This window comes from Leptinotarsa decemlineata, unplaced genomic scaffold (genome assembly GCF_025532065.1).
Source record: "Leptinotarsa decemlineata unplaced genomic scaffold, Ldec_3_MD MMD2_tig00000199_RagTag_RagTag, whole genome shotgun sequence".
Taxonomy (NCBI): Eukaryota; Metazoa; Arthropoda; class Insecta; order Coleoptera; family Chrysomelidae; genus Leptinotarsa; species Leptinotarsa decemlineata.
In genome coordinates, this window is record NW_027412544.1 from 11,861,834 (window position 1) to 11,885,999 (window position 24,166).

General features: G+C 34.3%; 2 protein-coding genes across 3 annotated transcripts in view; one reads left to right on the forward strand and one right to left on the reverse strand.

Moving 5' to 3' along the window:
- Positions 1-18,941, reverse strand: part of LOC111504858 (protein spaetzle) — a 144,305-nt gene extending 125,364 nt beyond the window's left edge. The window contains exon 1 of the mRNA XM_074172943.1: positions 18,815-18,941. The gene's annotated coding sequence lies outside the window, so the exon portion shown is untranslated. The remainder of the gene's footprint in view (positions 1-18,814) is intronic.
- The window catches only part of LOC111504859 (uncharacterized), a 100,166-nt gene that overhangs the window by 2,429 nt on the left and 73,571 nt on the right, over positions 1-24,166 (forward strand). The window lies entirely within an intron of this gene.

Sequence of the window (24,166 nt, forward strand, 5' to 3'; positions counted from 1 at the left end):
GCGTTCACCTGCATCATTCTGAAAACGCAATATTCATTGTTCTTCAGATCTCTTCTATAGTTTATAGAAATATAGTTCTCTAATTGATGTTTTCATTATGATTCCATATTTTACCTGAATTCTGTAAAAACTTGTCATCATATATAACATTGGACTGTTCATTTATATATTCAGCTGTATAATCAGAAGAGCAACTAATTTCAATTCAATACGATTCTACTCTAAATGTTTCAGAGTTTAAAAGTCATGCAAAAATGATTAGATTGTAAAAAAATTATTTAAAATTTCTAATGAGTAAAAAAATGGAAATCCGTGATTTTTTCTAATCAAAGGACAAAGATAATCCAACTGTTATCATTCGATACTCATGATTTTTCTCTAAAAACTTGGTAAGTAAATGTACAAGAAAAAAATTATCGGTCCTAATATAACACAAATTATTGGTTAAAAAAACCTACACCTTTAACTGATTATTTCAAAAGCATGTACAGTTGAAAATTGGCGTTATGTCGTACAACTATCGCATTCAGGTTCTGGAAGCTTCAGAACAACAAGTTTATCTTTACCATACTGGATAAGTTCTAACATACAGAATTAAACGGCAATTATATGGGTAGGTATTATGTTGGAAGTTTGAACTCCTTTGCTTATCATGCAACACACTCCAATGGTGGGACAGGTATGTTTATTCAACGCTGTAACCCATCCGGTTACAGACAGGTGAAGTAGAGGAGATTTTCATAATTAAAGAGAATAACTCTTCTCCGTGCACGGAATGACCGTTCTGGAATGGCCTGTAGGATAAGTATATATCGATTCCATATAAAAGCTATTACATCAGTTCGAAATGAATATTAGAGCTCGTGGAATTCATTATTCATATATTTTATCAATAGAATTTGAAAAGAGCAACATATACGGATATTCGTTAATTCCATATGAGTTAAGTTGTCTTTATAATGGAATATACCAGTATATACTACAAAGACAATGCAATGATTGTTCACACGTGCCTTGATCAGAACATTTCAAGCAGTACAATAGCAATAATTTTTCTATGTGGAAACGTACTTTCATAGTGTGAACTGTAATTAAGTATAATTGAAGTATTTTTCTGATCAAACATGTTCACATATGAATATAACAAGTAACTGATGAATAAAAATATCATAAATACTTCATGTTCATGACAAAAACATTCACTTATTATGATTTCCGCCTGTTTTGTTATTTCATCAGTAATAAATTCATATTTTGGGAAAGAAAGTTTTTGGATTTCTACTACTCCATCTTGATACAAAAAATGTGGGAATCTTCCAAAGCAAGGAAGAAAGTACTCAATTTTGAAATGAGTTACTGTATACTTTGATGTGTAGAGGGCTTTTTCTTCCAGTTTGTGTCTGAAAGTTACTTCTTTGCATGATCTACACATCCATGTATAGAGTTACTTATTTTAAAATTGATCACTTCCTTCCTTTCTTTGGAAGATTCCCACATTTTTTGTATCAAGATGGAGTAGTAGAAAGTCAAAAACTTTCTTTCCCAAAAAATTAGTCACCCCTAAAAATATAACCCTCTATTTGAATAAATTCATATTTATGAAAACCAGTTTTCGAAAATATTACTCTCTGTATCGAAGACAGTTTTGATTAGTTGCTACTCAAAAATTTCAGTTCACTGAAATCAATTCATATTGATATGATATTTCATTGATACTTTCTCTTGAGGAAAGTATTGTGTCCTCCACAAACGAATGTCATACAAAGAATATTTTATTGATGTTTTTGAAAACGGATTTTACATTTGAACGAGAATTTATATTGCAAGATGGAAAGAGAGAGTTTTTATCTCCAAGAATCGTATACAGGGCAGGAGATTATATGATTTATTATTCAAAACATGGATGTGAGTTCCTTTTAAACCACACGGCACCCTAACTTCACTTTAAAAATCAAAAGTTAATGGTATGGTTGTTGCATTTTGTATTTCAGTACCTCTTCATATCATGTTATGGAAACATTTCAGGTTAAGGAAACATCAGTAATATTTTTGACTCGAAATCTGACAAGATTTGGTTATTCAAGTAATCAATCATTTCACTTTCTATATAATCATTTAAATTGTCATCCATTATCCATGTATCTTTTATAAAGTCGAAAATAACAATGTGAAGTGTCTAGCCCGTTCAGACTGAATAAATTTGCGTTTTCTACTGTTTCTAAATGATTATGTTGAATTCCTTTATGTGCAAAAAAAAGAATTACTATTATCACTCAACCGAAATGTGCCAGTCGAACCGAAATATTCATTTCTCATATGTTTTATGAATTAGTGCTTGTCTTACAGAAATTATTTTCTAAATCCATCGGATATCATTTTTCCTCGGTTATGATTGTGTATAGTTTGGAACTGAGAAGGCAAATAACTTTTTTTTTAGTTGTTTTTCTGAACATATTATAAATTGACGTCCCTCGCCACATCTGTCTGTCTGGACACGATAAGCTCAAGATCTCTCGATTATAGTTTCAAACGGTTCCACCAACGAACAGAGTGATCGAGGAAAAAAAGTGTATGTGGTAATTTTATTATTTCTTTGTATAGATTGCTTGAAATATAAGGATGTTATCCGTGAGAAATAGGGGCGGTGGTGCTGTCTGCTCATTGCAGAATTCTGCAATGACATATATCTATCTTCCAAGAGTAGCTTACTATACTGAACCTCTGTCGATTATATATCATATATATGCTATACTGATTTCAATGTTTAAATAATCTGTTTAAAATGATCACATATAATGTGAAAATGAAGTTGAGCGCCCTAACAAACCGGTACTATACGCGTGATGAAAAAAGGCTGCAATTGCGTTTCCACAAATTGAATCATTTTCAAAGTTGAAGTCGCATTTTTTAGTTTGTGGTATGTTTTTAAGTGAACAGGTACTTACTCACATATTTCAGAATCAAAATTGATAATTATGATTGTTCTCTTGTTTAGGTGAATTTTAATAAAGGTCATCATCATTTGTTACTAGCTGGCTTTTTTCAGGAAGATTGTGTGGTGCGGTTAAACTCCAAATTATAAGTGGTCGACGGATAAATAAAAAAAGGGTTCGAATGGCACACTATGTTCCATAAAATTCCACATCATTCGAAACTATGCTGGAATATTCAACAATGATCTTGGATGTCCCAGAATGTTTTCGCACGATTCAGATAATTTTCAAACACTCTACAACGTTTCAAAATATTCTGAAATGTTAAGGAATGCTGTCAAATACGCTCGAATGTTTTGAAGTCTTCTATACATTTCTAGAAAGGAAAATGTTCAGTCTTCATGTTTGTCTTTCAGGTGAGAGCGAGAGCTTTTTTGAGAATGGGGAATAGATGGTTACCGCAGCTTACTTCATCGTTCCTCCATCTGGGATTTTATAGTATGTTCGCGAACGTTTCTTTCCATCACATTCCAAAATATTTTCAGATGTGTAATGCTCTGAATGCTTTCGATTATTCGGGACTGTTCCAGAACTTCCCACAGGGCAAACATTTCAATCTTTCTGTCTTCATTTGGGTACAACAGGAACCTCATTTGAATATGGCAGATAGAAAGCTACAAAACCATATAACTCTCTTGATGATTCCACAATAATCTGGAATGTTCCGAAATGTACCCAACCTTCCCAATTTCTTGAAAAACATTTCAAAACATTCCAGAATGTTCCGTGATATTGTAGAATGTTGTGAAAAGTATATAGTGTGTATATCGTAATTTTAATTTTATGAGTAATTTTGTCTTCATTACATAATTGGAAAGGATGGACTTTCATTATATATTTGTGTATTGAAGAACCATATATATTTTTTATGCAAAAAAAGGTATCAAATGAATTGAATTGAATGGTTCAGAACCTTTTTGATTGTCCTTGACCGTATAAGAAAGTTCTAGAGGGCAAAACTTTCAGTCTTCCATCTTCAAAAGCACGCCCTTCAGGTATGAATCATACAGTGTACTGTCGTTTCGTCGATGAATAAGCAATAAGGTTGTTGAGCAGAATATTTAGTAGGTCATATTCCTTCGATTCACTTCGATGTTTGTAACATCAAATCCTGTTGGAAACGTTTTCCTGCGAGGGAAGATTGTAAAGAGAAGTTCTGAAAATTAATATTGAATTTTCCTTACAAGTCAATACATTTTTGAGTTTAATAGTACCATTGAGAAATGAGTTTAACTTCTTTAAGGTAATTTATTGATTATTGTTGTGGTTTTTTCCAGTTTGAAAGATGCTCTGCTAAGTGTCCTAAAGCCTTCTTCACTCTCAAATCTCAAGATCATACCGGCTTGCTGCAGTAAGGCAGAAATCTTGGCGGGACAAATTGAGAAAGTTGTTCTTGGTTTATTCCGTCTGCTCAAGGCATACGATTCCCGGACCCACTAATCACTCACTACAAGGTGTGACTAGTGATTTACGGGTTGTGCATTCCAAATGAGTCATACAGGGTCCGAAAAGTGGACGTTTTAGAATATTCAATTCAGAAATCAATTCATTTCGATTGAAGAAATTCAGAATTGTATGTTCTTCGAAAATTATGAAAAAGTGTGTACAAAGCGTCAGACCTGCACTTCGCATTCAAAAAAAGTTTGGTATAACATAATTGTCAAATATATTCATTACTCATTATTATTACTTATAATTTATCAACTGGGATCCCCCTTTATCACTGCTAATCAAGTACTAGTTATTATTGAAATAATACACAAGTATGAATCCACCTGTAATGAACTACTTTTGAGTCTCCCGGAATATATATTTCATGGACCAAACACATCTCTATCCAAACAGTTCATACACTGTATCGACACTCGCACATATTTCGTAGCGTCTTACTAGTTTTCAACGTACGACGTGAAGTTTTATAGTCACGTATCTTGATAGCGAATAAAAATTCCTGCCATTTTTTTTGTATTCTGAATGGTAAAGCACTTCAAAAATATGTATGTTGAGCTTTCGCGAATGATAGGAAGTTTTATCAAAAACTATTACACTATTTGCATCCAAATTTGGGATCGATGTGTTTTCAAACCATTCCTCGAAAATATTAGCTTCCATGTTCTTATGATAGTCAACATTGCAGTACTCAAGTTTTTTTTTCACATAAGTTTAAAGAATTCGAAACCCATCCTCCACTTCCTCCGCAATTCACAATGATTATTCGCGATCCTTTGTTTGCAGGCATGTTAGGTGTACATATTATCGAACCATCAGTTCACCCTTTCGTAACTGTATCGTGAGTGTCAGACCAAGTTTCGTCCGAATAGAAAATTTGCCGTTTTTTTTTTTGTCTAAATTTAGTTATTTGTTCTACAATTCCACTCTTCTTCTGCTTTTCATAACTGCTTGACGTTTGCTTATTATTTTTAATCTAAATCCTAGTTTCTTTTTCCAATTCTGAAGTGTTTTGTCACAGCAGTTCACGTTATGGCCGCAAGTATTCAATATCTTCCTTATGATTTCAGTTGTAGGAATCTCATTGTTTTTGTAACAGTCGTATATTATTTTTTCGATGATTTTAACAGATGAACATCTGAAGGTTTTGGTAAACCTATATTACATCGTGTCTTGCGTTCATAAGGTTTGTTTTCGACTATTTTACTTACAGTTGAGAAAGGAATTTCGGTCAGATATGATGTTCCTTGTGATACTTCATTTCTCTCGAAATCCAACTTGAGATGAAGATTCTTATAAACATTGAAACATACTATCTGTGTTTCGATATTCAAATGCATCCGAATCTTATTCACTGGTATCCCTTTTTCGCATTGTTTACTATCGCTTTTGGAATCACTACGCTGGAAAAAATCTGTGTTGTTATCACATTCGTTTTTACTATTAGTACTTATCCAAGGACGCCACGTTTTGAACAGATAACAAAACATTTTAAGTAATTAAAACTGCGCTAATATCGAATTTCAACATTCAAATCGCGATCAGTTCCTGAACTGAACACGAAGGCGATAACCATCCCTACATTCCCCGATTTCTATTCGTCACCGTAACATGACTTCAAATTTAATTTTATGACTCTTCAGCCAATCATAAAACCCGGTTAGTGAAAATTATCCAATACGAACCGCCAATTCTTCAGTCCACGTGGCCTAGTTGGCAGTGGCTTCATTTCTATGTATTTGTCTTTTGGCCTTTGAGAGTGCCGACAGCTTTAAGTATGCACAATATCGTTCACTTCGACTATATCGTTCACTTCGACCTAGTTTTAATTGAGCGCTGAGCATTTGAGTCGCCTTGAATCCTGCCTGAACAGTTTATTGTATAGTACCGAATATCTAGAATATGATATATTTTGATAATTTTAATCAGTATCGTTCAATTCGTTCCATACATAAAAACAGCAAATTGAGTTTTTCTCACACTGTATACCTACCACAAAATTTTGCCGTTTGAGAGCGTGATTGACATTTTCAAATTTGCTTCTGAATCATCAGTATTCCAATAATGGTTGACACAGTGCTCTAGAAGTTATCTGAACTCGAAGGAAAATAAGTAAAATAACTTCCTCATTGACGTCAGTGTTCAAATTCTAAGATTAAGAGTTTTAACCAAATTTCTTTGAATAACATAGAGCAAAACTCAGAACTAAATTCAAAGCAGTGCAATAACCTGTGAGTGCAATGGTAATTACTTGTTCGAAAATTGAAGCAGCCAATTTTGTTGCATTTCAATTTATCACTGAATTGATTATGCTCAATTAGTTCCTGATTGACGTTGATTTCTACATAGAAATATTTTAATTACTGTAAGCGATAGGTTGTTATGGTGACGGAAACCATAAAGTGGGATAATTACCTGTTAATCTCTGAGGGTTTAACACTAAATTCTCCCCGCAAAACAGCAAATCCCATTTTGGATGCCAGCAGTCATCAAAATGAAGCTGTTTCTTACCAGAAGGAGTAGTAATGAATTGAATGGTATTCTTAATGGTTGATTCTTCTCCTTGCTGAAAATATCATTCCCTAAACATTTTTCTGACACATTCACCTTTTCTTCAAATGTTAGCGTGTCGAATATATCAGGGTGTTTTGGATGGTTTCCGAGTTTTACCGTGGTCGTCTCCAAACGTTTCTCATGCAACTTCAGTGGCGTGGTCAAAGTAATCTTCTTAACGTGTCCACTGAAACTGTAGCTCCCATTTCTGCCGTGTCATTTATAGTGCTGATTTTTCGCGCATTTTCTGTAATGGAGAGTTCGCACGTACTTCACGCTCGGTTTGATGATTTGGGTTCGTTTTAACGTTTTTCAATGCTTTATGTCAGGATCTTTGGTAGATATTTCAGTGTTACTATCTTCTTTCGAGTTTGAAAGCCGTCGTAGTTTGGAACTGCATCCTAACGTCTCGCCAGTAGGAGTGACCGGCTTCTTCAGAGATTTATTCATCTTGATGAATTATCAAGATGAATTAGGGGAATTTTGAAACAGCACAATATGAAGAAGGCATCTGTTCCTGATGAAGTGCCTATCATCGTACTTGAAAAGTGTGCAAATAAACTCGCACCAGTATTTGCAGACTTTTCAATCTGTCTCACATGAAAGGGGTTTTTCCTTCTTGTTGGAAAATTGCTCGTGTCCAAGAAGGACAAGAAAACAAAGTCACTTTGCTATCAGTGATATCAAAAATCACGGGGAAAGCCGTAAACCACCATATCCTCAAATATTTGGAAGCCTTTACCATCTTGAGCGATCATCAGATTTTAGAAACAAAGATCAACAGGCGACCTTCTATTATATGTGACCCATAATTGGAATAACGCAATCAAGAAACATGGGGAGTCAAGAGCTGTTACGCTTGATATTTCTTAAGCCTTTGATCGTGTATGGCATAAGGGTTTGCTGGCCAAACTTCGATGCTATGGCTCATTGGATCATTTTTGTTTATGGTTCTTCATATTCCTGAAAGAACGTTCCTTGCAAGTGGCCATCGATGGATATCGGATACATTTACCATCAACGCTGGTGTCCCCAGAAATCCATATTGTCTCCAACCCTCCTTTCACTTTATATCAACAACTCATTCTGACAAGAATTCTATGTATTACTTAGCTGACAACGGCAAACTCGTCTCATCATTACATTTGGCATTTGGATTCCAGGACATCGGCTGCTGATACACTTCTTCTCCGGCAGCAGGAGGTTGAATATCTTAATGAGGATCTAGAAGTAATTTCGAATTATGAAAATAACCAGGTTCAATTCAATGCCACAAAAACCAAGGCATCGGTTTTTTCCAAATAGATAAATGTTTCCGAACTAGATATAATAAAGGCGTGTCAAACAATTTTGCTTTCTGCTTCGATACGTTTGTTGGGGCTTGAAATGGACACCAATATTTCTTGACACAATCTTGTCCCTGGAATTCCAGAGGCTGCTCCTCAAAAGCTTGGAACACTGTTCCGAACCAGAAAACTATACACACCTCAGCAACTTTTGATGCTTCATAAAGCTCAGATCAGACCTTCTTTGGAGTATTGTTCTCGTGCAAGGTGCTCCGCCCCCAAACATACCCTGAAGCTGCTGGATTCCATTCAAAAGACGAGAATATCACTTGCAACCTTGATAGTTTGGAACATCGAAGGAAAGTTAGAGATTTGTCTCTCTTCTATAGATACTTCCACGGGAAGTGTTCAAGTGACTTGGTACATTTGATTCCACCAAGAGCGGTTCATATTAGAAATACGCTACGGACTGTGGCTGCTCATCGTTTCGGGGTTCAACTCAGTACACCTCAAACTTCACTGTTTAAGAACTCTTTCATTTGGAGAACGGCTTTTATGTGAAATGAACTTCCTAAGAACGTTTTTACAAATGAATTCAATATCCAGCGATTCAAATTCAATGGTAATCACTATTTTCGCACAGGTACCGCTCTATGAGCGTCTTGAGGATTTTCCTGTAGTGCTTGTTTTTTGTTATAAAAATTTTTGAATGAACCTTAAGAGGTCTCATATCCCATTATTTTCTTTGAGATGATGGAAATTCATATTTCGCAACAAATTGTATTTCTACTGTTTTTTCGCATGCATTTGGTCCGTGATCTAGATCGTTCTGTGTTCACTTTCTTATTGATATATGGTTAGATAATTGTGCAATGGGGTTCATTTTCCAAAAAATATCCATTGGTTGTTCACTTAATATGATTATATGAGTGAGAAGTAGTGACGAGAGTGAATGTGTCATAACACTATTTTTCTTGCATATTTCTTAAAACCTAGAAATGATGTACTTTCCGGGTCGTGAAGAGGATTGTTATGTAATATATGCCAAAACTTTTGACACAACGCCCCAAAAGTAAAGTCATAATGATTTTGTCTATCACATTCAAAATATCCATCAAATTCCATATGTCTTTGAAAAGACACAAATATGACTTTTGAAATGCTGGAAACTGGGACATATCTCTCCAAAAAAATCTTTTATGGTTTATATGGTTTTGTCCAACATTTTCAAAACAGAAATAATTCTTTTTTAACGTATTCAGAAAAAATACCACTTCATTGTTAGTTCACTTCACTTACTAGCGCTACCCTCACTCGACTAACCCGAACTTATTTGCGTAGCAACAACGGAAGGATTCTGAATTGCCTTTACTGGATTGGCTCTCCTTTCAGGATGATCCTTCACCAATGTAAGTATGTCAGTACTTCCGAAGCATTTTATTAGTTGTCAATTGTCAAACTGATTTTGAGGTTTTTTTCTAAAAAAAATGGAAAGCTAGCCAAACAGTTCAATTTTTGAAATGTTTCTCCAGATAATAATAAATTTTGGCATTTTCCTGGTCATTAACACTACTACTAAATAGTGTGTTAGGGTGACAAATGTGAACGACAGCTCCGTCAGTCTAATACAAGCGCCAGCCTTTTTTCATTAAAAGTCAAACAAGTTTGTCTACAAGAAAGAATGTCAATAAGAGAGAACGAGAGAAAAAATATTCAGTTAACTGTTGCCCCTGTGTGGAAATTTATAAAATCCTCACGAACCACATTCGCTACATTCTATAATGTATCAGATATTTCCGTCACAATAACTTTCTCCGGATGATCTTCGGCCATGAATTTCATTCGAGATGTAGCAATTACAGCAAAGTATTGGATGTATCTTAATTAGCATATTTTGTTTTCATTTAGGTTAATATGTATTACAGTAGGTACTAAGGTCATTTTCTGTTTCTAAGAATTGTATTTTCTAAGAATTGTATTTATGTACTTTCAAAATTCGTCTCAAAATCTGAGAAATTACTGACGGCTTACGTTATTTCTGTTCAATGTATACTCACGGCAAACGTTCATCCAAACAATGATTCAACACAAAAGTTAACTGCTTCGTCTTCTTTTTTCAGTAATAGAAGATAAAAAAGTATTTTATTGTTAATTTGATTGATGCCGCATGTGTATTATTTCGTCATTCCAATCATACATATGCATTGGTTCGTTGCATTCGATTTCCTTATTCTATGTCTAGTGAATTTTAAATGAGTATGATGAAATAAATACGGTGCTTTCACGAAGCATCTCATAAATTCATTGTGAGATGAATTTTATCTATTATTCTCGAATAATAATTGAATACACAGGGTGGCCTAACTTTGAGTGATGATGTCCTACAAAAACTTTTTGGAATCATCCCCATTTTGTTTTGTTTCTGGAGTTGACTAGCTGAACTCATTCCACAAATATTTCACACGTTGCGTCCGAAATGTACAAAATATTGAATAAATTATCATTTATTTCACCAAAACGAAATAAAATTGTGTAATATCACAAGTACTTCAATCAACTGAAACGTTCAATGTCAACATCGCATCCCACCACTAATATTATTTATTTTTACCTCTTGACATTAACATATATTTAGATATTTTTGACATCTATTTTTCATTTGATATTTAGAACATAGTCTGAAACATGAAAGTTCGATTTTGCATTGAAAGCAATTCACAATGTGCATTTCCTTCACACCTCCCTCGAAGACTGGCTTTTTTACCTTCCCATTCAGTTCTTCCACAAAAAACAGTATGTTTTGACGTACTGAGTGATTTTATTTTGAGAACTCATACGACTGGATTGAAAAACATCCTTATGAAGTTCGTCTCGTCCTTAGAGTTACTGAAGATGACTTCGACCGAAGAACTGAGTTTCACGATCCGACAGTAGCCAATATTTTTTTGAGTACAAAATACAATCACTACAGAAAAGTCCTCAAAGCACTCTAAAAGCGGTGCCTAAACGAAACTAGCGATTCAAGTTGAATTTGAATCGATGGAGATTAAATTGATTTGGAAAAACGGTATCAGGAACTTCATTCCACATAAACACAGTTCTCCAAAGGGAAGAGTTCTCAAACAGTGAAATTCGAGGTGTACTGAATTGAACCCCGAAACGATAAGCAGCCACAGTCCGTCGGGTATTTCTGATATGTACTGGTCTTGATGGAATCTTCAGGAGGCATGACGACGTACGTTTCAAATAAATTCGTTATTGATGTTAAATTATAGCAGCTCACTAATTAAATTTTTGAAACACATTTCCAACAAAAAGTATTGCATTTTTGTTGCTTGTGTGTGTGCCAAAATGCACTCCTAACTAAGTCCAAATTGGTCGTGAATTAAGTGACTATAAAACTTGAAAGTTAGTTCATTGTATAGCTGAACACTCAGCGGAACCATTCAGTATCTTCCCGTTCGAGTATTTTGTGACATGTAAGAGCCAGACTTATTCATTGCATGTTTCAAATTATTTCCTGATTCTGATTCTCATTCAAAACCACGTATAAAAACTTCGCAGCTTATCAGTGGCACTTTTTAACTCCTGAATATAACCGTCAGTTTTTATACCGAAGATTCAATATACACTTCACACACATAGTTATGCCTCAGGAAGTATGTTTAAGTGATCTCCTCGCTAAAATAAAGAAAGTCACTGTCCAAAACTATGAAATAAAAAAGCAAAATGATGAAATTGTGACTGAAATTTTGAGTTTGAGGAAAGTTCATGAAATAGACACTGAAGAACTTAGAAAATCCATATCCGACCTCAAGGAAGAAAACACATTTCTAAAAGAAAGACTATTCAGGGTTGAAAAAAGGTATAAAAATAATAATATTCTCATCCACGGATTGAGAGAAAATAATAACAAGAACACCTTCGTGTTTTTATTCGATTTTATCCATAATGAGCTCAACATAGAAATTGAAGAATCTCACGTCAGAAATATCTTTCGTATTGGTTACTTAGCACAATAAAATAAAAAGTGATATACTGCCCTTCAAGCTAAAGGGCACATGTGTTTACATTAGTAACGATCTTACCGAAGAGGAACTCAGTAATCAAAGGACCATAAAAGATTACTGGAAGCTTGCATTGGAAAATAAAATTGAGGCAAAAATCGTGACATGCAAGTTATTAGTTGACAACAAAGCGTACAGCGTTGAAGTAATAAAAAGCGATCCACTAAAGATAATTAAGAGCGAGGAAGATAGGAAATACGCTGCAGGAGAACGAAACACACGCCTGAAATCCAAGAGAACTAAAGGAGAGCTAGAATCAAACAACAAAAAAAAATAAGCCTTCGAAGTAATTTATCGTAAATTTTATATCTGTTCTACCTAGAAATATATGCCAATTGTTTTACATATTTCTCCTTAATATATATTTTTTATTGTATCTTATCATTTATGGTAGCATTTATCAATTTTGTTCATCTGAATGTGAGGTCTGTGTTCACTGGACTTGACTATCTCCTGCGGTCTAAGTGAAACATGGCTTAACTCGGATATCGATTCTGTGTATGTGGCTATTCATTCTTATCATATTGTCAGATCCGATAGAGATGGTAGAGGGGGCGGCGTAGCTATGTATATAAAGAACACCTTAAAATATAATGTTGCCTTTCATAAAATCAGCCCTGAGCTCGAACAGCTCTGGATCTCGGTAAATTCGACGGGTAAAAACTTTTGTTTTGGAATATCATATCGTACACCCAAGTCCAATATTTTAATGTGCCTCAATGAATTAGAGAAACGGTTTCTAATCTTTTACCTGCGAGTGACTATTTTATAATGGCGGGTGACTTGAATATTAACCTTATGTCAATTGATAACCGTTCCGATCTCGTTTATCGATTTCTTTCGACCTTTAACTTCTCCCAGTTAATTACTTCCCCCACTAGAGTTACCCCTCGAAGTCAAACTTTACTTGATCTCCTGATTGTTTCGCATCCTGAAATAATTTCAAATGTGAATATTACTGATATTCAAGGAATCTCAGATCATATGGCCATTTCGTGTACTATAAAAAATTTTGGCACCAAAAAGAATGATGTCAAGTGGATTTTTTATCGCGATTTTTCAAATTTTGATAAAGATTGCTTTTTGACTGATCTTACATCAATTGACTGGGATAAAATATATAGGTTGGATAACGTTGACGACATGGTAATAACATTCAACCACAATCTCATTACTCTATTTGATATCCATGCTCCTTTTCGAAATATCAGAGTTACCAAGCCACCCGCACCTTGGTTGACGTACAATATCCGTCAGATGATATCTTTAAGGGACCGCGCATTTAAAAAATATAAGCAAACTAAAACCATTGTAGCATGGGATAGCTATAAAGAACTGAGGAACTATACGACATCTGCTATTCGTCGGGAGAAAAAAGCGTATCTTCAATTTGTTCTTTTGAAGAAAGATGCCTAGGCAACGTGGAGCACATTACGTAATTTAGACATCTTGCGTCAGAAGTCAAACCCTGAAAAATCAGTCTTTTGCAATATCACCCTCCCTGACAAAACACAATTTCAATCACCGCTTCTAGAAAAGTACCAAACTCAGAACACTGCAAATTCTTTCAGATTCTCTCCCGTTGACGAACATACTGTACAGAAGTTTTTAAATAAAATAAGAAGCAACGCTGTAGGTTCGGACAGCATCTCACTTCGAATGATTCGTTTGGTGGAAACACATCTCTTGGAATACATCACCTTTATACTGAATTTGTGTATCATTTCCTCGTGTTTTCCTTCCCCTTGGAAACATGCACTTGTGATTCCTTTGGCTAAGTGTAACTCTCCGACACATTACTCTGATCTTAGGCCCATTAGTATTTTACCCTTCCTATCTAAAACGCTTGAGCTGATTCTCAAAGATCAGATGATTGAATTCATCACTTCTTACAATATCATAACTAGCGTTCAGTCTGGGTTTCGTTCTCAACATAGCACGACTTCCGCACTCCTCTCCATAACGGATGATATTTTCAAAGCAACCGATAAAAATTATGTTACATGTCTAGTTTCATTGGACTTTAGTAAAGCTTTTGATACCTTAGACCGCAGTCTTTTATGTAATAAACTTAGTCACTTTGGTTTGGATAAATGTGCCGTAGATCTTATTGAAAGCTTTCTGGAACACCGAACTCAGTGTATCAGCCTTAATCATTTAAAATCTGCAGTTCTGAACACCAAATTTGGAGTTCCACCAGGTTCCATTCTTGGACCTCTCTTATTTAACATCTATATTTCAGATGTCTATAAATGTATTAAATTTGGCAATATCCATCACTACGCTGATAACACTCAAATTTACTTATCTTTTCCGGAAGGCAACCTGGAAGCACAAGAACTGATAAATAGAGTTCTCAATTCACTGTATAACGTCTCGTGCGCATATAACGTGAAATTGAATGCTAAAAAATCATCATATATGTTATTTGGACCCAAATCTAAAAGGAGCCTTATTTCCAACCTCATCAAGATCCACATAAATGATGTTGCCTTGCTTTTCACTTCTGAATGCAAAAACTTGGGTTTGTGGATTGACTCCGATTTGAGATTTTCTAAACATATCAGTCATCTTTGTTAATCGTCTTATAACATTCTCAGACAAATTTTTCCCAATAGAGACATTCTTTCTACACAACTCAAACTTAAGCTTTGCGAAACTTTAATTTTCTCTAAATTATCTTATTGCGATTGCATATATGGACCTGCACTTACTCAATACGACTCTCTTCGCCTTCAAAGAATTCAAAACTCTTGTTTGAGATTTTCCTTCGGTATACGTAAATTTGATCACATCAGTAGTAGGTTTGATGACTCCGGATGGTTAAGACTTGAAAAACTACGCACTCTACACATCCTCACAAATACACATAGATTACTATCAACAAATAAACCTGATTATTTATATAATAAACTTGTTAGTTTTTCCCAGACTAACAACTATTATACTGGAGATGGATCTGTCTTGGTCATTCCCAAACACAACTCGGCACTTTTTACTCGAAGTTTCTCCTATATTTCCGCTAAGCTGTATAATAAGTTGCCCAGTGACTTCAGACTTTTCACGATAATAACATTTAAAAAACGCTTGAAACTTCTGCTTAAATCCTAGTAATTGGTGCTCTGTATGTCGATTTTTGCAAAACCCTTATTATTATTCATTTCAATCAAGCTTTTATTATTGTGTTTATTGTTGTATTGGTTGATTTATCTTCTATTCTATACTTGTTATTATTATAGTTTTTATTGTATATTTTTGTAAAGTTGATTTGAAAAACAGCTTATGCTGATAATCCGCCTATTCATCTAATTTATTTTTGATGAATAAAGTCGATTTATTATTATTATAATACCTTGTGCCGATTCAACGCAATTTTGTCTGTTTGAAATATGTTTCTCCGTTAACTAGCTATCGCCCCCCTAAGAACGACAACTCTCAAAAGTCGAAACTTGTGCGAGCTAAAGAGGTCTCACCTCTTAACGAGTGATTCCCAGCAGGGGTGAAAATCGATCGTCCGGCCTTGCGGTTCGAACCACCGGATCGCACAGCGGTCGATTGACTGAGTGGATCTGACCACCCACGTCAACCCACCAGGCTACCGTCCTTCCGTATTTGCGTTACATTTTGGAAATCAGCCCGACGAAATGAAAAATGGGGCGTTTCATTGAAAGACCAGTGATGACGTCACTACTCGAAGGTTTATCAACCTGTTTATCGAATCATTCGGAAACAGGAGCTTCATGTGCATTGTGTGCGAAAGAAATAGTTTGTAAAAATAAACGAATACAAAAGTAGCTGTTTTGAATAGTGATTCAAAACTCAATAGTTTTGTTAATAATCGTTGATTAAAAGATAACCTGTTGAACACTGATTGGAAGAACTTCCAATGATATTAGGAGATATTCATAACTTCTACTCATAAACATATTGGAAATGAAAAATAGTCATATATGAGAGATTTATTATTAATTGGTTCAATATTAAAAATGACTATTGATATCGTGAATTCTATATCCCATCATAGTATCTAATCTAATTACATATAAGAATTTGTTTCTTTTCTCAACAATAAGCACATATTGTCAAGTTCCACTTCAAATATTTTGTATTATAAAAATTCAGCGTAGACTCATCTTCACTTTGAAAAAATCCAACTACAGAAAAAATTGAACTTCTGAATTCATGACATATTCCGCTACCTACTTTCTAATGCACTCAATTATGATAATTATTGCATTACTGACTGACTAATGTGATCCAGAGGTTTTGAAAATCATAATCAGAATAAAATTTCTATAACGTTCACAAAATAAACAGAGTTATTCACTTATGCGATCTAATCATCGAGAAATGGTCTGTATCTGTTTTATGGGAGGTATTGATTATGAATATGAGCCAGTTCCATAACTTCACTGAGTGAATATGCCTAAAATGATATATATGGTTGTTTATCACTTTATCACGGCCAGAATCAACAAACAAATCGTCATTATAGCTGTCCTCCTACAATATCATATCCTGGTTCTAATTATACATAGATTACATTGTTTGTATTAACGTATCCGTTTTCAGAACAACCTCATACATTTCGTTAAACTCCTACATTATGGAGATGTCATATTCTTTTCGAAATGTGTATATAGCGAGCGGCTAAATTATAGAAGAGGTTTGTTTTGTCGCAAACAATGTTACTTTTGACAGCAATCCTGAAAAGTTCTATTTTTCTTTCAAATGCCGATATTTGAATGTATATTCTGAGAATATCACGTCACTGGTTTGACGTAGTGACGTCATTGGTGATTTTTTAAATTATATTAATAACGATAAGGTTTATTCAGATATTGGATACAAATATAAAAATCATTACATGAAAAGAATAAACAAGAAAACGAAATCACGAAGCGTCATTGTTGAAACCGTTGCTTGTATGTGATATGAATAACTTGACCTGAATATAATATTAGTTAACAGTTTTAAGACTGAAATTGAATTAATAGTGACGATAAAATATGAAGTGTGCATTTTATTACCTGTGAGGTTGATGATATGTTCATATGTGAGCCATATTCAATGTTGACATAGTTGGGTATGTTGCTATAGTTGGGAGTGTTGTCATAATTGGGTGTATGTTGTCATAGTTGGGTGAATTGTTATAGTTGTTTATGTTGTCATAGATGGTAATTTGCCATATTCAGGACAAAACACAAACACTATAGGAAAATCCTCAAGGCGCTATAAAAGCGATTAAATTTATTTGGAAAAAAGTTCTCCGAGAGTTTATTCCACATAGAAGCAGTTTTCCAATCAAATGTGCCAAGTCACTTGAACATCTTCCATGAAAGTAATTATGGAAGAGTGAAAAGTATCCAACGTTTCTTCGTTGTTCCAGACTATTGAAGTTACAAGTGAAGTCCGTGTCTCCATTCAGGCTGAGGTGTGTACAGTTTTCTGGTTCGTAACAGTGTTCCACGCTTTCGAGAAGCAGCCTTTGCAATTCAAGCAACATGATAGTGCCAAGACATATTAGTGTTCATTTTAACCCCCAGCAAACCTAGTCTATAGTTCATTTAAATATTGAATAGGAAGGGGCCTAGTACCGTTTGGGGTAGACCGTATGTATCAGTCATCTAACTACTTATAATACCACCTATGCTGACGACTATGAGATCTCGGTTTGATAAATAGTATTTTAGTAACTAGTGTGAATTTCCTCTCATATTGTAGTTTTCCAATTCACTCAACAATATTTTATCACAGACGGTGTCGAATGCTTTCGATAAATTTACAAAAATGCCTAGGGCCAAATCCTTTACTCGATAGCCCCAAATATTCTAGATGTTGAATTGTAAATATTTCGATATTTACCTTACTTGAAGCAATACTGTGAGCATGAGAGGACCTTGTGTTTACTTAAATTCTCTCTTTGATTATTTTTTCATTTTTTAATCGAAATTGGAAATGGGAGAGACTAGTCTGTAATTGGCTATTTTTAGCTTATCACCACTTTTGAATAATTGTTTGTTTTATAGTTCCAATCTTCAGTAAATTTGTGAAACATCCGGTATGAAAACATATATTTACAAGACATGTAGGTAGTTGTTTTATTTCAATTGATATCTCCAGGATTATTTTATGGATTTCATTTTCGTCTACGTCATTGAGATACATGGTGTTTCGTAATCTGTATCCTGGTTTGAAACGGTACATTTTAAGGAGTTAATTTGATACAAAAAATGTTAGAGTCTTCCAGAGAAAGAAAAGAAGCAATCAATTCCAAAAAATCAACTCTAAACAAAAATGTGTGGATAATTCAAAGAAGTTACTTTCAAATACAAACTGAATCTTTGAATATGTTAAAAAAATATGTTCAAAATATGTTTTTTCCGTTAACCAGCTATCGCACCCCTACGAATAATAACCCTCAGAAGTCAAAACTTGTGCATGCTAAGGATAAACGAGGTCTTACCTATTAACGTGTGATTCCTAACACGGGTTGGACGATAGCAAGTGAAAATCGAGCGTTCTGCCTGGGGCTTGTACCCTAGACTCACATATCGGCCGACTGACTGAGTGAACAAAGCACCCACGTTGAACCGCCCGGCTACCGACCGACCAAACTGGAAGAAAATATCCTCTCGAAACAGCTATTTTCATATAAACATTGAATTACACAAAAGTGAAATACTTTCGAAACAAATACTTCTATATAAACGCTGAATTATACGTTAAACATTTTTCCAAATATTCGTAATGGAATCAAGTTAGATATCATTCACAGGATTCCTACACAATACAGTGAATAAAAGAAGCAAAATGTCACTTTCATGAAACACTGTCATCACCCCTGGTAGACATCCGATGTTTCGTCGTAAGACACTTGCCTTATCGACTCTTCAGTGCCAAATACATATAACATTATAAGAAAAAACACTCAATTCGTTCATAAAATTACCACTTTTCGTCACGGAATGAGTTGAATCCACTCGTGTTATCGATGACAGTACGTAAATAACATACATTCACTCATTTGATCAAATCCCAGCCACAAAAATCGTGTTTAAATTGAAAGGGTTTATTTTTTGTGAAAAAAAAGTTTTCGGCCTTCTACTTCTTCATCTTGATACAAAAAATGTGGGAATCTTTCAAAGAAAGGAAGAAAGCAATAGATATCGAAAATGAACTCAATACAAATATGTGTAGATCATGCAAAGAAGTAACTTTCAGACACAATCTGGACAAAAAAGCCCACTCGAAACAGTTATTTTCATATAAGCATTGAATAACACGAAAATAAAAACTTTCGAAACAAATACTTTTATATGAACGCTGAACTATACAAAAAATACTTTTCACTATTCCGTTTGTATTCCAAATAATCTTTATGGAATCGAATTATATATCCCAAAAATCAATATGTCAATTCAGTCATCATTACTGTTTAATAAATTATCTATTCGTGTTTTCAGTTCGAGTGCCTTCTCATCCCAGATATTCCATATTCAATTAACAAATTGGTAGTTCAAATCAAAACAAAGAAACAAAAACAAACAGTCATGCTATAGATAAAATGAAATCAAAAACATGCATTTGAAAACATACCTACTGATATTGTGGAGTACGGTCGATTTCAATTAAAAATTATAGAACAAGAACGAATTTAGATATATATTCATTAGAATCTGTTAATCTTTTCAGAATGTTTATTTGTTTGACGTAGTTAACTCATTTCTGAGCCTATTTTCGAAAACAGTAAGATTCACAGGAAGATCCAGTCGATTTCTTGAGTGGCGTGTCCAAAGTTTCTATTTGTTTTCCCTTTTTGTTTGTTTAAGACGTTGGCCGTTCCCCGTTTACTGTATTAGTTTTTCGTGCTTATATACTTGATTCTTCTGGTAAACTTTCAAGAATGAGGTTTCCATTTTTGATGATGGGGGTGGCTGGAGCACTATTTGGTTTTACCTCAATATATTCCTCAAATGATTCTAATTTCTACACGGTGTAGTCTTCATCATCATCTACTAGTTTACTTCTGTTGATACAGCTGTTTGATGAGTGTATTTTTTGACGATTCACTTGTTTTGGAAGTATTTGATTCTCTGAATTTCTATCTGATCGTTTATAAAATATACTTGGGTGCCTTTTAATTCGTAGCGTTTTCGGAATACAAGTTTCTTCTCCAAGTAAGAAATTACTTCTATTTCAAGGGTCCGAGTGACACAGCTGTTGTTTACATCTGCTTCCTTCAGGTCAATGTCTAGAAGATGTTTTATTTCTTTCGGGTGTTTGTTGAAGCCGAATACAACATATTTGTTACCTTTTTTGTTTCTTTCCATTGTTTCAAGTATATTTTTTAGTTCTTTGTTATTTACAATAATTTGATGGTTTTGCTCATGGATTCTATTTTCGTACGTATGCGTGTTTCACTGGCTTCAATTGTTTGTTTCACTATAGCCTGAGACTAATGTCGTTTTTTTTCGCGCCCATCTTCTTCAGGATCTATTCAATCAGTGAAATGAACCTATCATAGATTGAGTTGGATTTTACTGGTTTTACAGGGATAGGCTAAGTCGATAAACTATCACAAATACGTAATATGATATCATTGCGATATTTGAGTTGATAATCAAGGAAGTTTAACACTCTCACAACCAATGTACAGTTTTACAGAATTGTGTATGTAATTTATCTCGCTTTATATTCAAGAACTGTGCAGCATAGAGCAAAACATGTCTTGTGATACCTCATCTATGAGGTCTTTCGTGATTTCTTTCAGTGATGGTTATTTATTGACCAGATTTACTCGTTTTCACCAAGGAAATAACTTCATATCTGATAAAATCACAACAATTGAATAAGATGTTGATAGTGAGCAAATCTCAATGTGTAAGAGAATAGTTACACATTGAGAATATTTTCTGTAGTGATTCTGTTAATGTTGACCCAAATTCAATTTTTATTTTCTTCGAATTTTGCTATCTACATAAATAGACATTCGAACATCACGTGCATAGTGCGGCGAAGCACCATCATGTTGCAGCCATACGCTTTGATTTGGTAACTAAGGATTGTTGGTGGAAAAGTATTGGCACGGGAAGGTATGAGATAATTTCTCAAAAATTCCAAATAATGCTACCCTGTGAGATTTCCAAAGAAGTAGGGCCAACAATTCTGCCTTTCAATTAATTGATGGATGTAGCCGTGGTAGGGAAGCATAATGAAGAAAAGAGAATTGAAACTTTTCATGTTTTTTTACCACTTTCATTTGTAATTAACGTCACTGCAGTTTCGTCCTATGAAGACATTTTCAAACTTATACATTGATTACATTAGCTCTTATATAACACCACTGTAGGTAATAATGGAGGTACTCAGCTTGATTGGGTACCTGAATTTTGTTTACTAGTGACAATGTGGATATGCTAATTTGAAAACCGGTGAGTAAACTAAATTGATTTGATCATTCAATAGGTTGCAACCGAAATATTCATGCTTGTGAATTTTCAAGGATCCCAAGTAATTGAGTTCCAGGGACAAGTTGGAGAAATTTGGAGTTTTTGAGCTTAAGTGTCCGGAGTGTAATAATGTTTATGTGGGACAATGTGTTCGAAATTTCCAAAAACGGTATGCTGAACATAAAAAGTCCTTCAGACTAGATGAAAATAATTCGACGTTTTCAAACCATTCCGTGGTATTCAACCACTAGTTCCTGAATCTAAACGGTACGGAAATTTTACACTATGCAAGCTCAATTTTTTTGGAATCCTTGGAAATTCACAAGCATAAACATTGCGCGTGCAATCTGTCAAATGATCAAATCGATTTAGTTTACTCACCGGTTTTTAAATTAGCATATTCACATTGTCACTATTAAACAAAATTCAGGTACTCAATCAAACTATTATTATTACTACAGTAGTGTTATATAAGAGCTAATGTAATCAATCATTGTGAGTTTGAAAATGCCTATATAGGACAAAACTGCAGTAACGTTAGTTAGAAATAAAAGTGGTAAAAAACGAAGAAAGTTTCAATTCTCTTCTCTTTGTTGACTCTGCCTTTTATTATCCCTGCCCAAATATTGACTTTCTGAGGGTGTTGAGTACGCCTTTCGATCATTCAATTAGGATTATCCCTGCACAAATATCTGCCGTTTTGACGATATTCTGCAACATTCAAGCAGAAGTAGCCTAAGCAGAAAACAAAATTTGTTCAATAAAACGTTGGATTTCGGTTGCATGAATTCTGCATCATTTGGCAGAATTTCACACGGCGATCATCTTCATTCAGTTATTTATATGGTTTCTGTAGAAAACTAACTTTCATTTTATGGAAATTCATGATCACTTCAATGAGATGAATGGAAAAACTTTTATTTAATTTCTACTAGTTTCACGACCGGTTTCGGGTTTCATGTCTTTATCAAGTATAAAAACGAACTAGTTAGTTTTTATATTTCACTAGTTATTCTTTTTACGATCGGTTTCGGATTTTATATCATTATCAAGTATAAAAACTAACCATTCAGTTTTTATATTTGATAATGGGATAAAACCTCAAACCGGTCGTAAGAATCATATAACTTGTGGAAATTAATATTACTGTAGTTTTATCCCAGCACCAAACCGTTATTTAAAGACCTCGACACGTGTTTCTATCAAGAAGTGATAATTTTCAAGAAAAAGTTTAATCTTATGCTTGAAGATGATCACTTGGTGATAGAAACACATGTCAATGTGTTAAAATAATGGTTTGATGTTGAAATAAAACTCTAGTAATATTCACTACTACACCAAAGGTTCCAAACAGTGAATCACAAGTAGTGGAAATTAGACAAAAGTGTTTTCATTAATTTCATTAAAGTTCATGTAGTTGTACTTCCTACGGATGACACTTTTCTACTTTCAGAATATGTGATACAGAACATTGAGATATGTCTTTGTCTAATGCATTTCGTTATGAAGTATTGTGAGGATTATTCTCTTGCTGGGTTCTGGCTTTATCTCCGTCTTCAATAAAAAATAAAATTTTTAATAATTGAGTTTCACTCATAGCTGTCACAGTTTATTTCGAAACCTTTTTTCACTCAGGATATGTAATGAATATAGGTACCACAAAACGCATTACCTTGATATCTCAACTGACATTTACTTGGCACTAACCTAGGTTAGTGCTAGACGAAAAATGAAGTATGAGATACACGATTTCAGTTGGAAATGATATAATTTTGGAAAAGATATTTTCAGGTAAAAAGAGGATTGGCTTTCTACTTCTCAACCTTCTCACAAAAATGTATGGAATTTTGCATTTTTTCATAACGAATTTTTTCTAACGCTTAGGTTATGACGAGACGAGTGCGACCATAGACTACCCCGAGTCGAATTTGTACAATGCTATAATCATGCGATAGACTTATAGACAGCTCGCGAGTGGTTCGCAAGCCGCATGACAATATTTTTTTGAATGTCAAAAGTTTACCAAGAATAGGTTGCGACATGATGGTGTATCCATCCCCAAATAATGCACATATTATTTGAGAGTGTCTAAATGAACGTTTCCCTAGGAAGTGGTAGGCACGAAATTATACAGTAGCCCTCAAGATCTCCAGATCTGTAGCCACTGGATTTTTCCTTCACAAGGTTATTTGAAGGTTATTTGAAATCGAAACTCTCTGTAGGTAGACCGCAAAATTGGGAGGAGTTGGAAAATCGAATCAGGGTCGAAATTAGCAGAATTATTCTACAAGTTATTCGTAATGTGCAAGAAGTATCCGTAGTTTTTTTTATTGCCGATAATACTGATGGAGATATCAAATTGATGA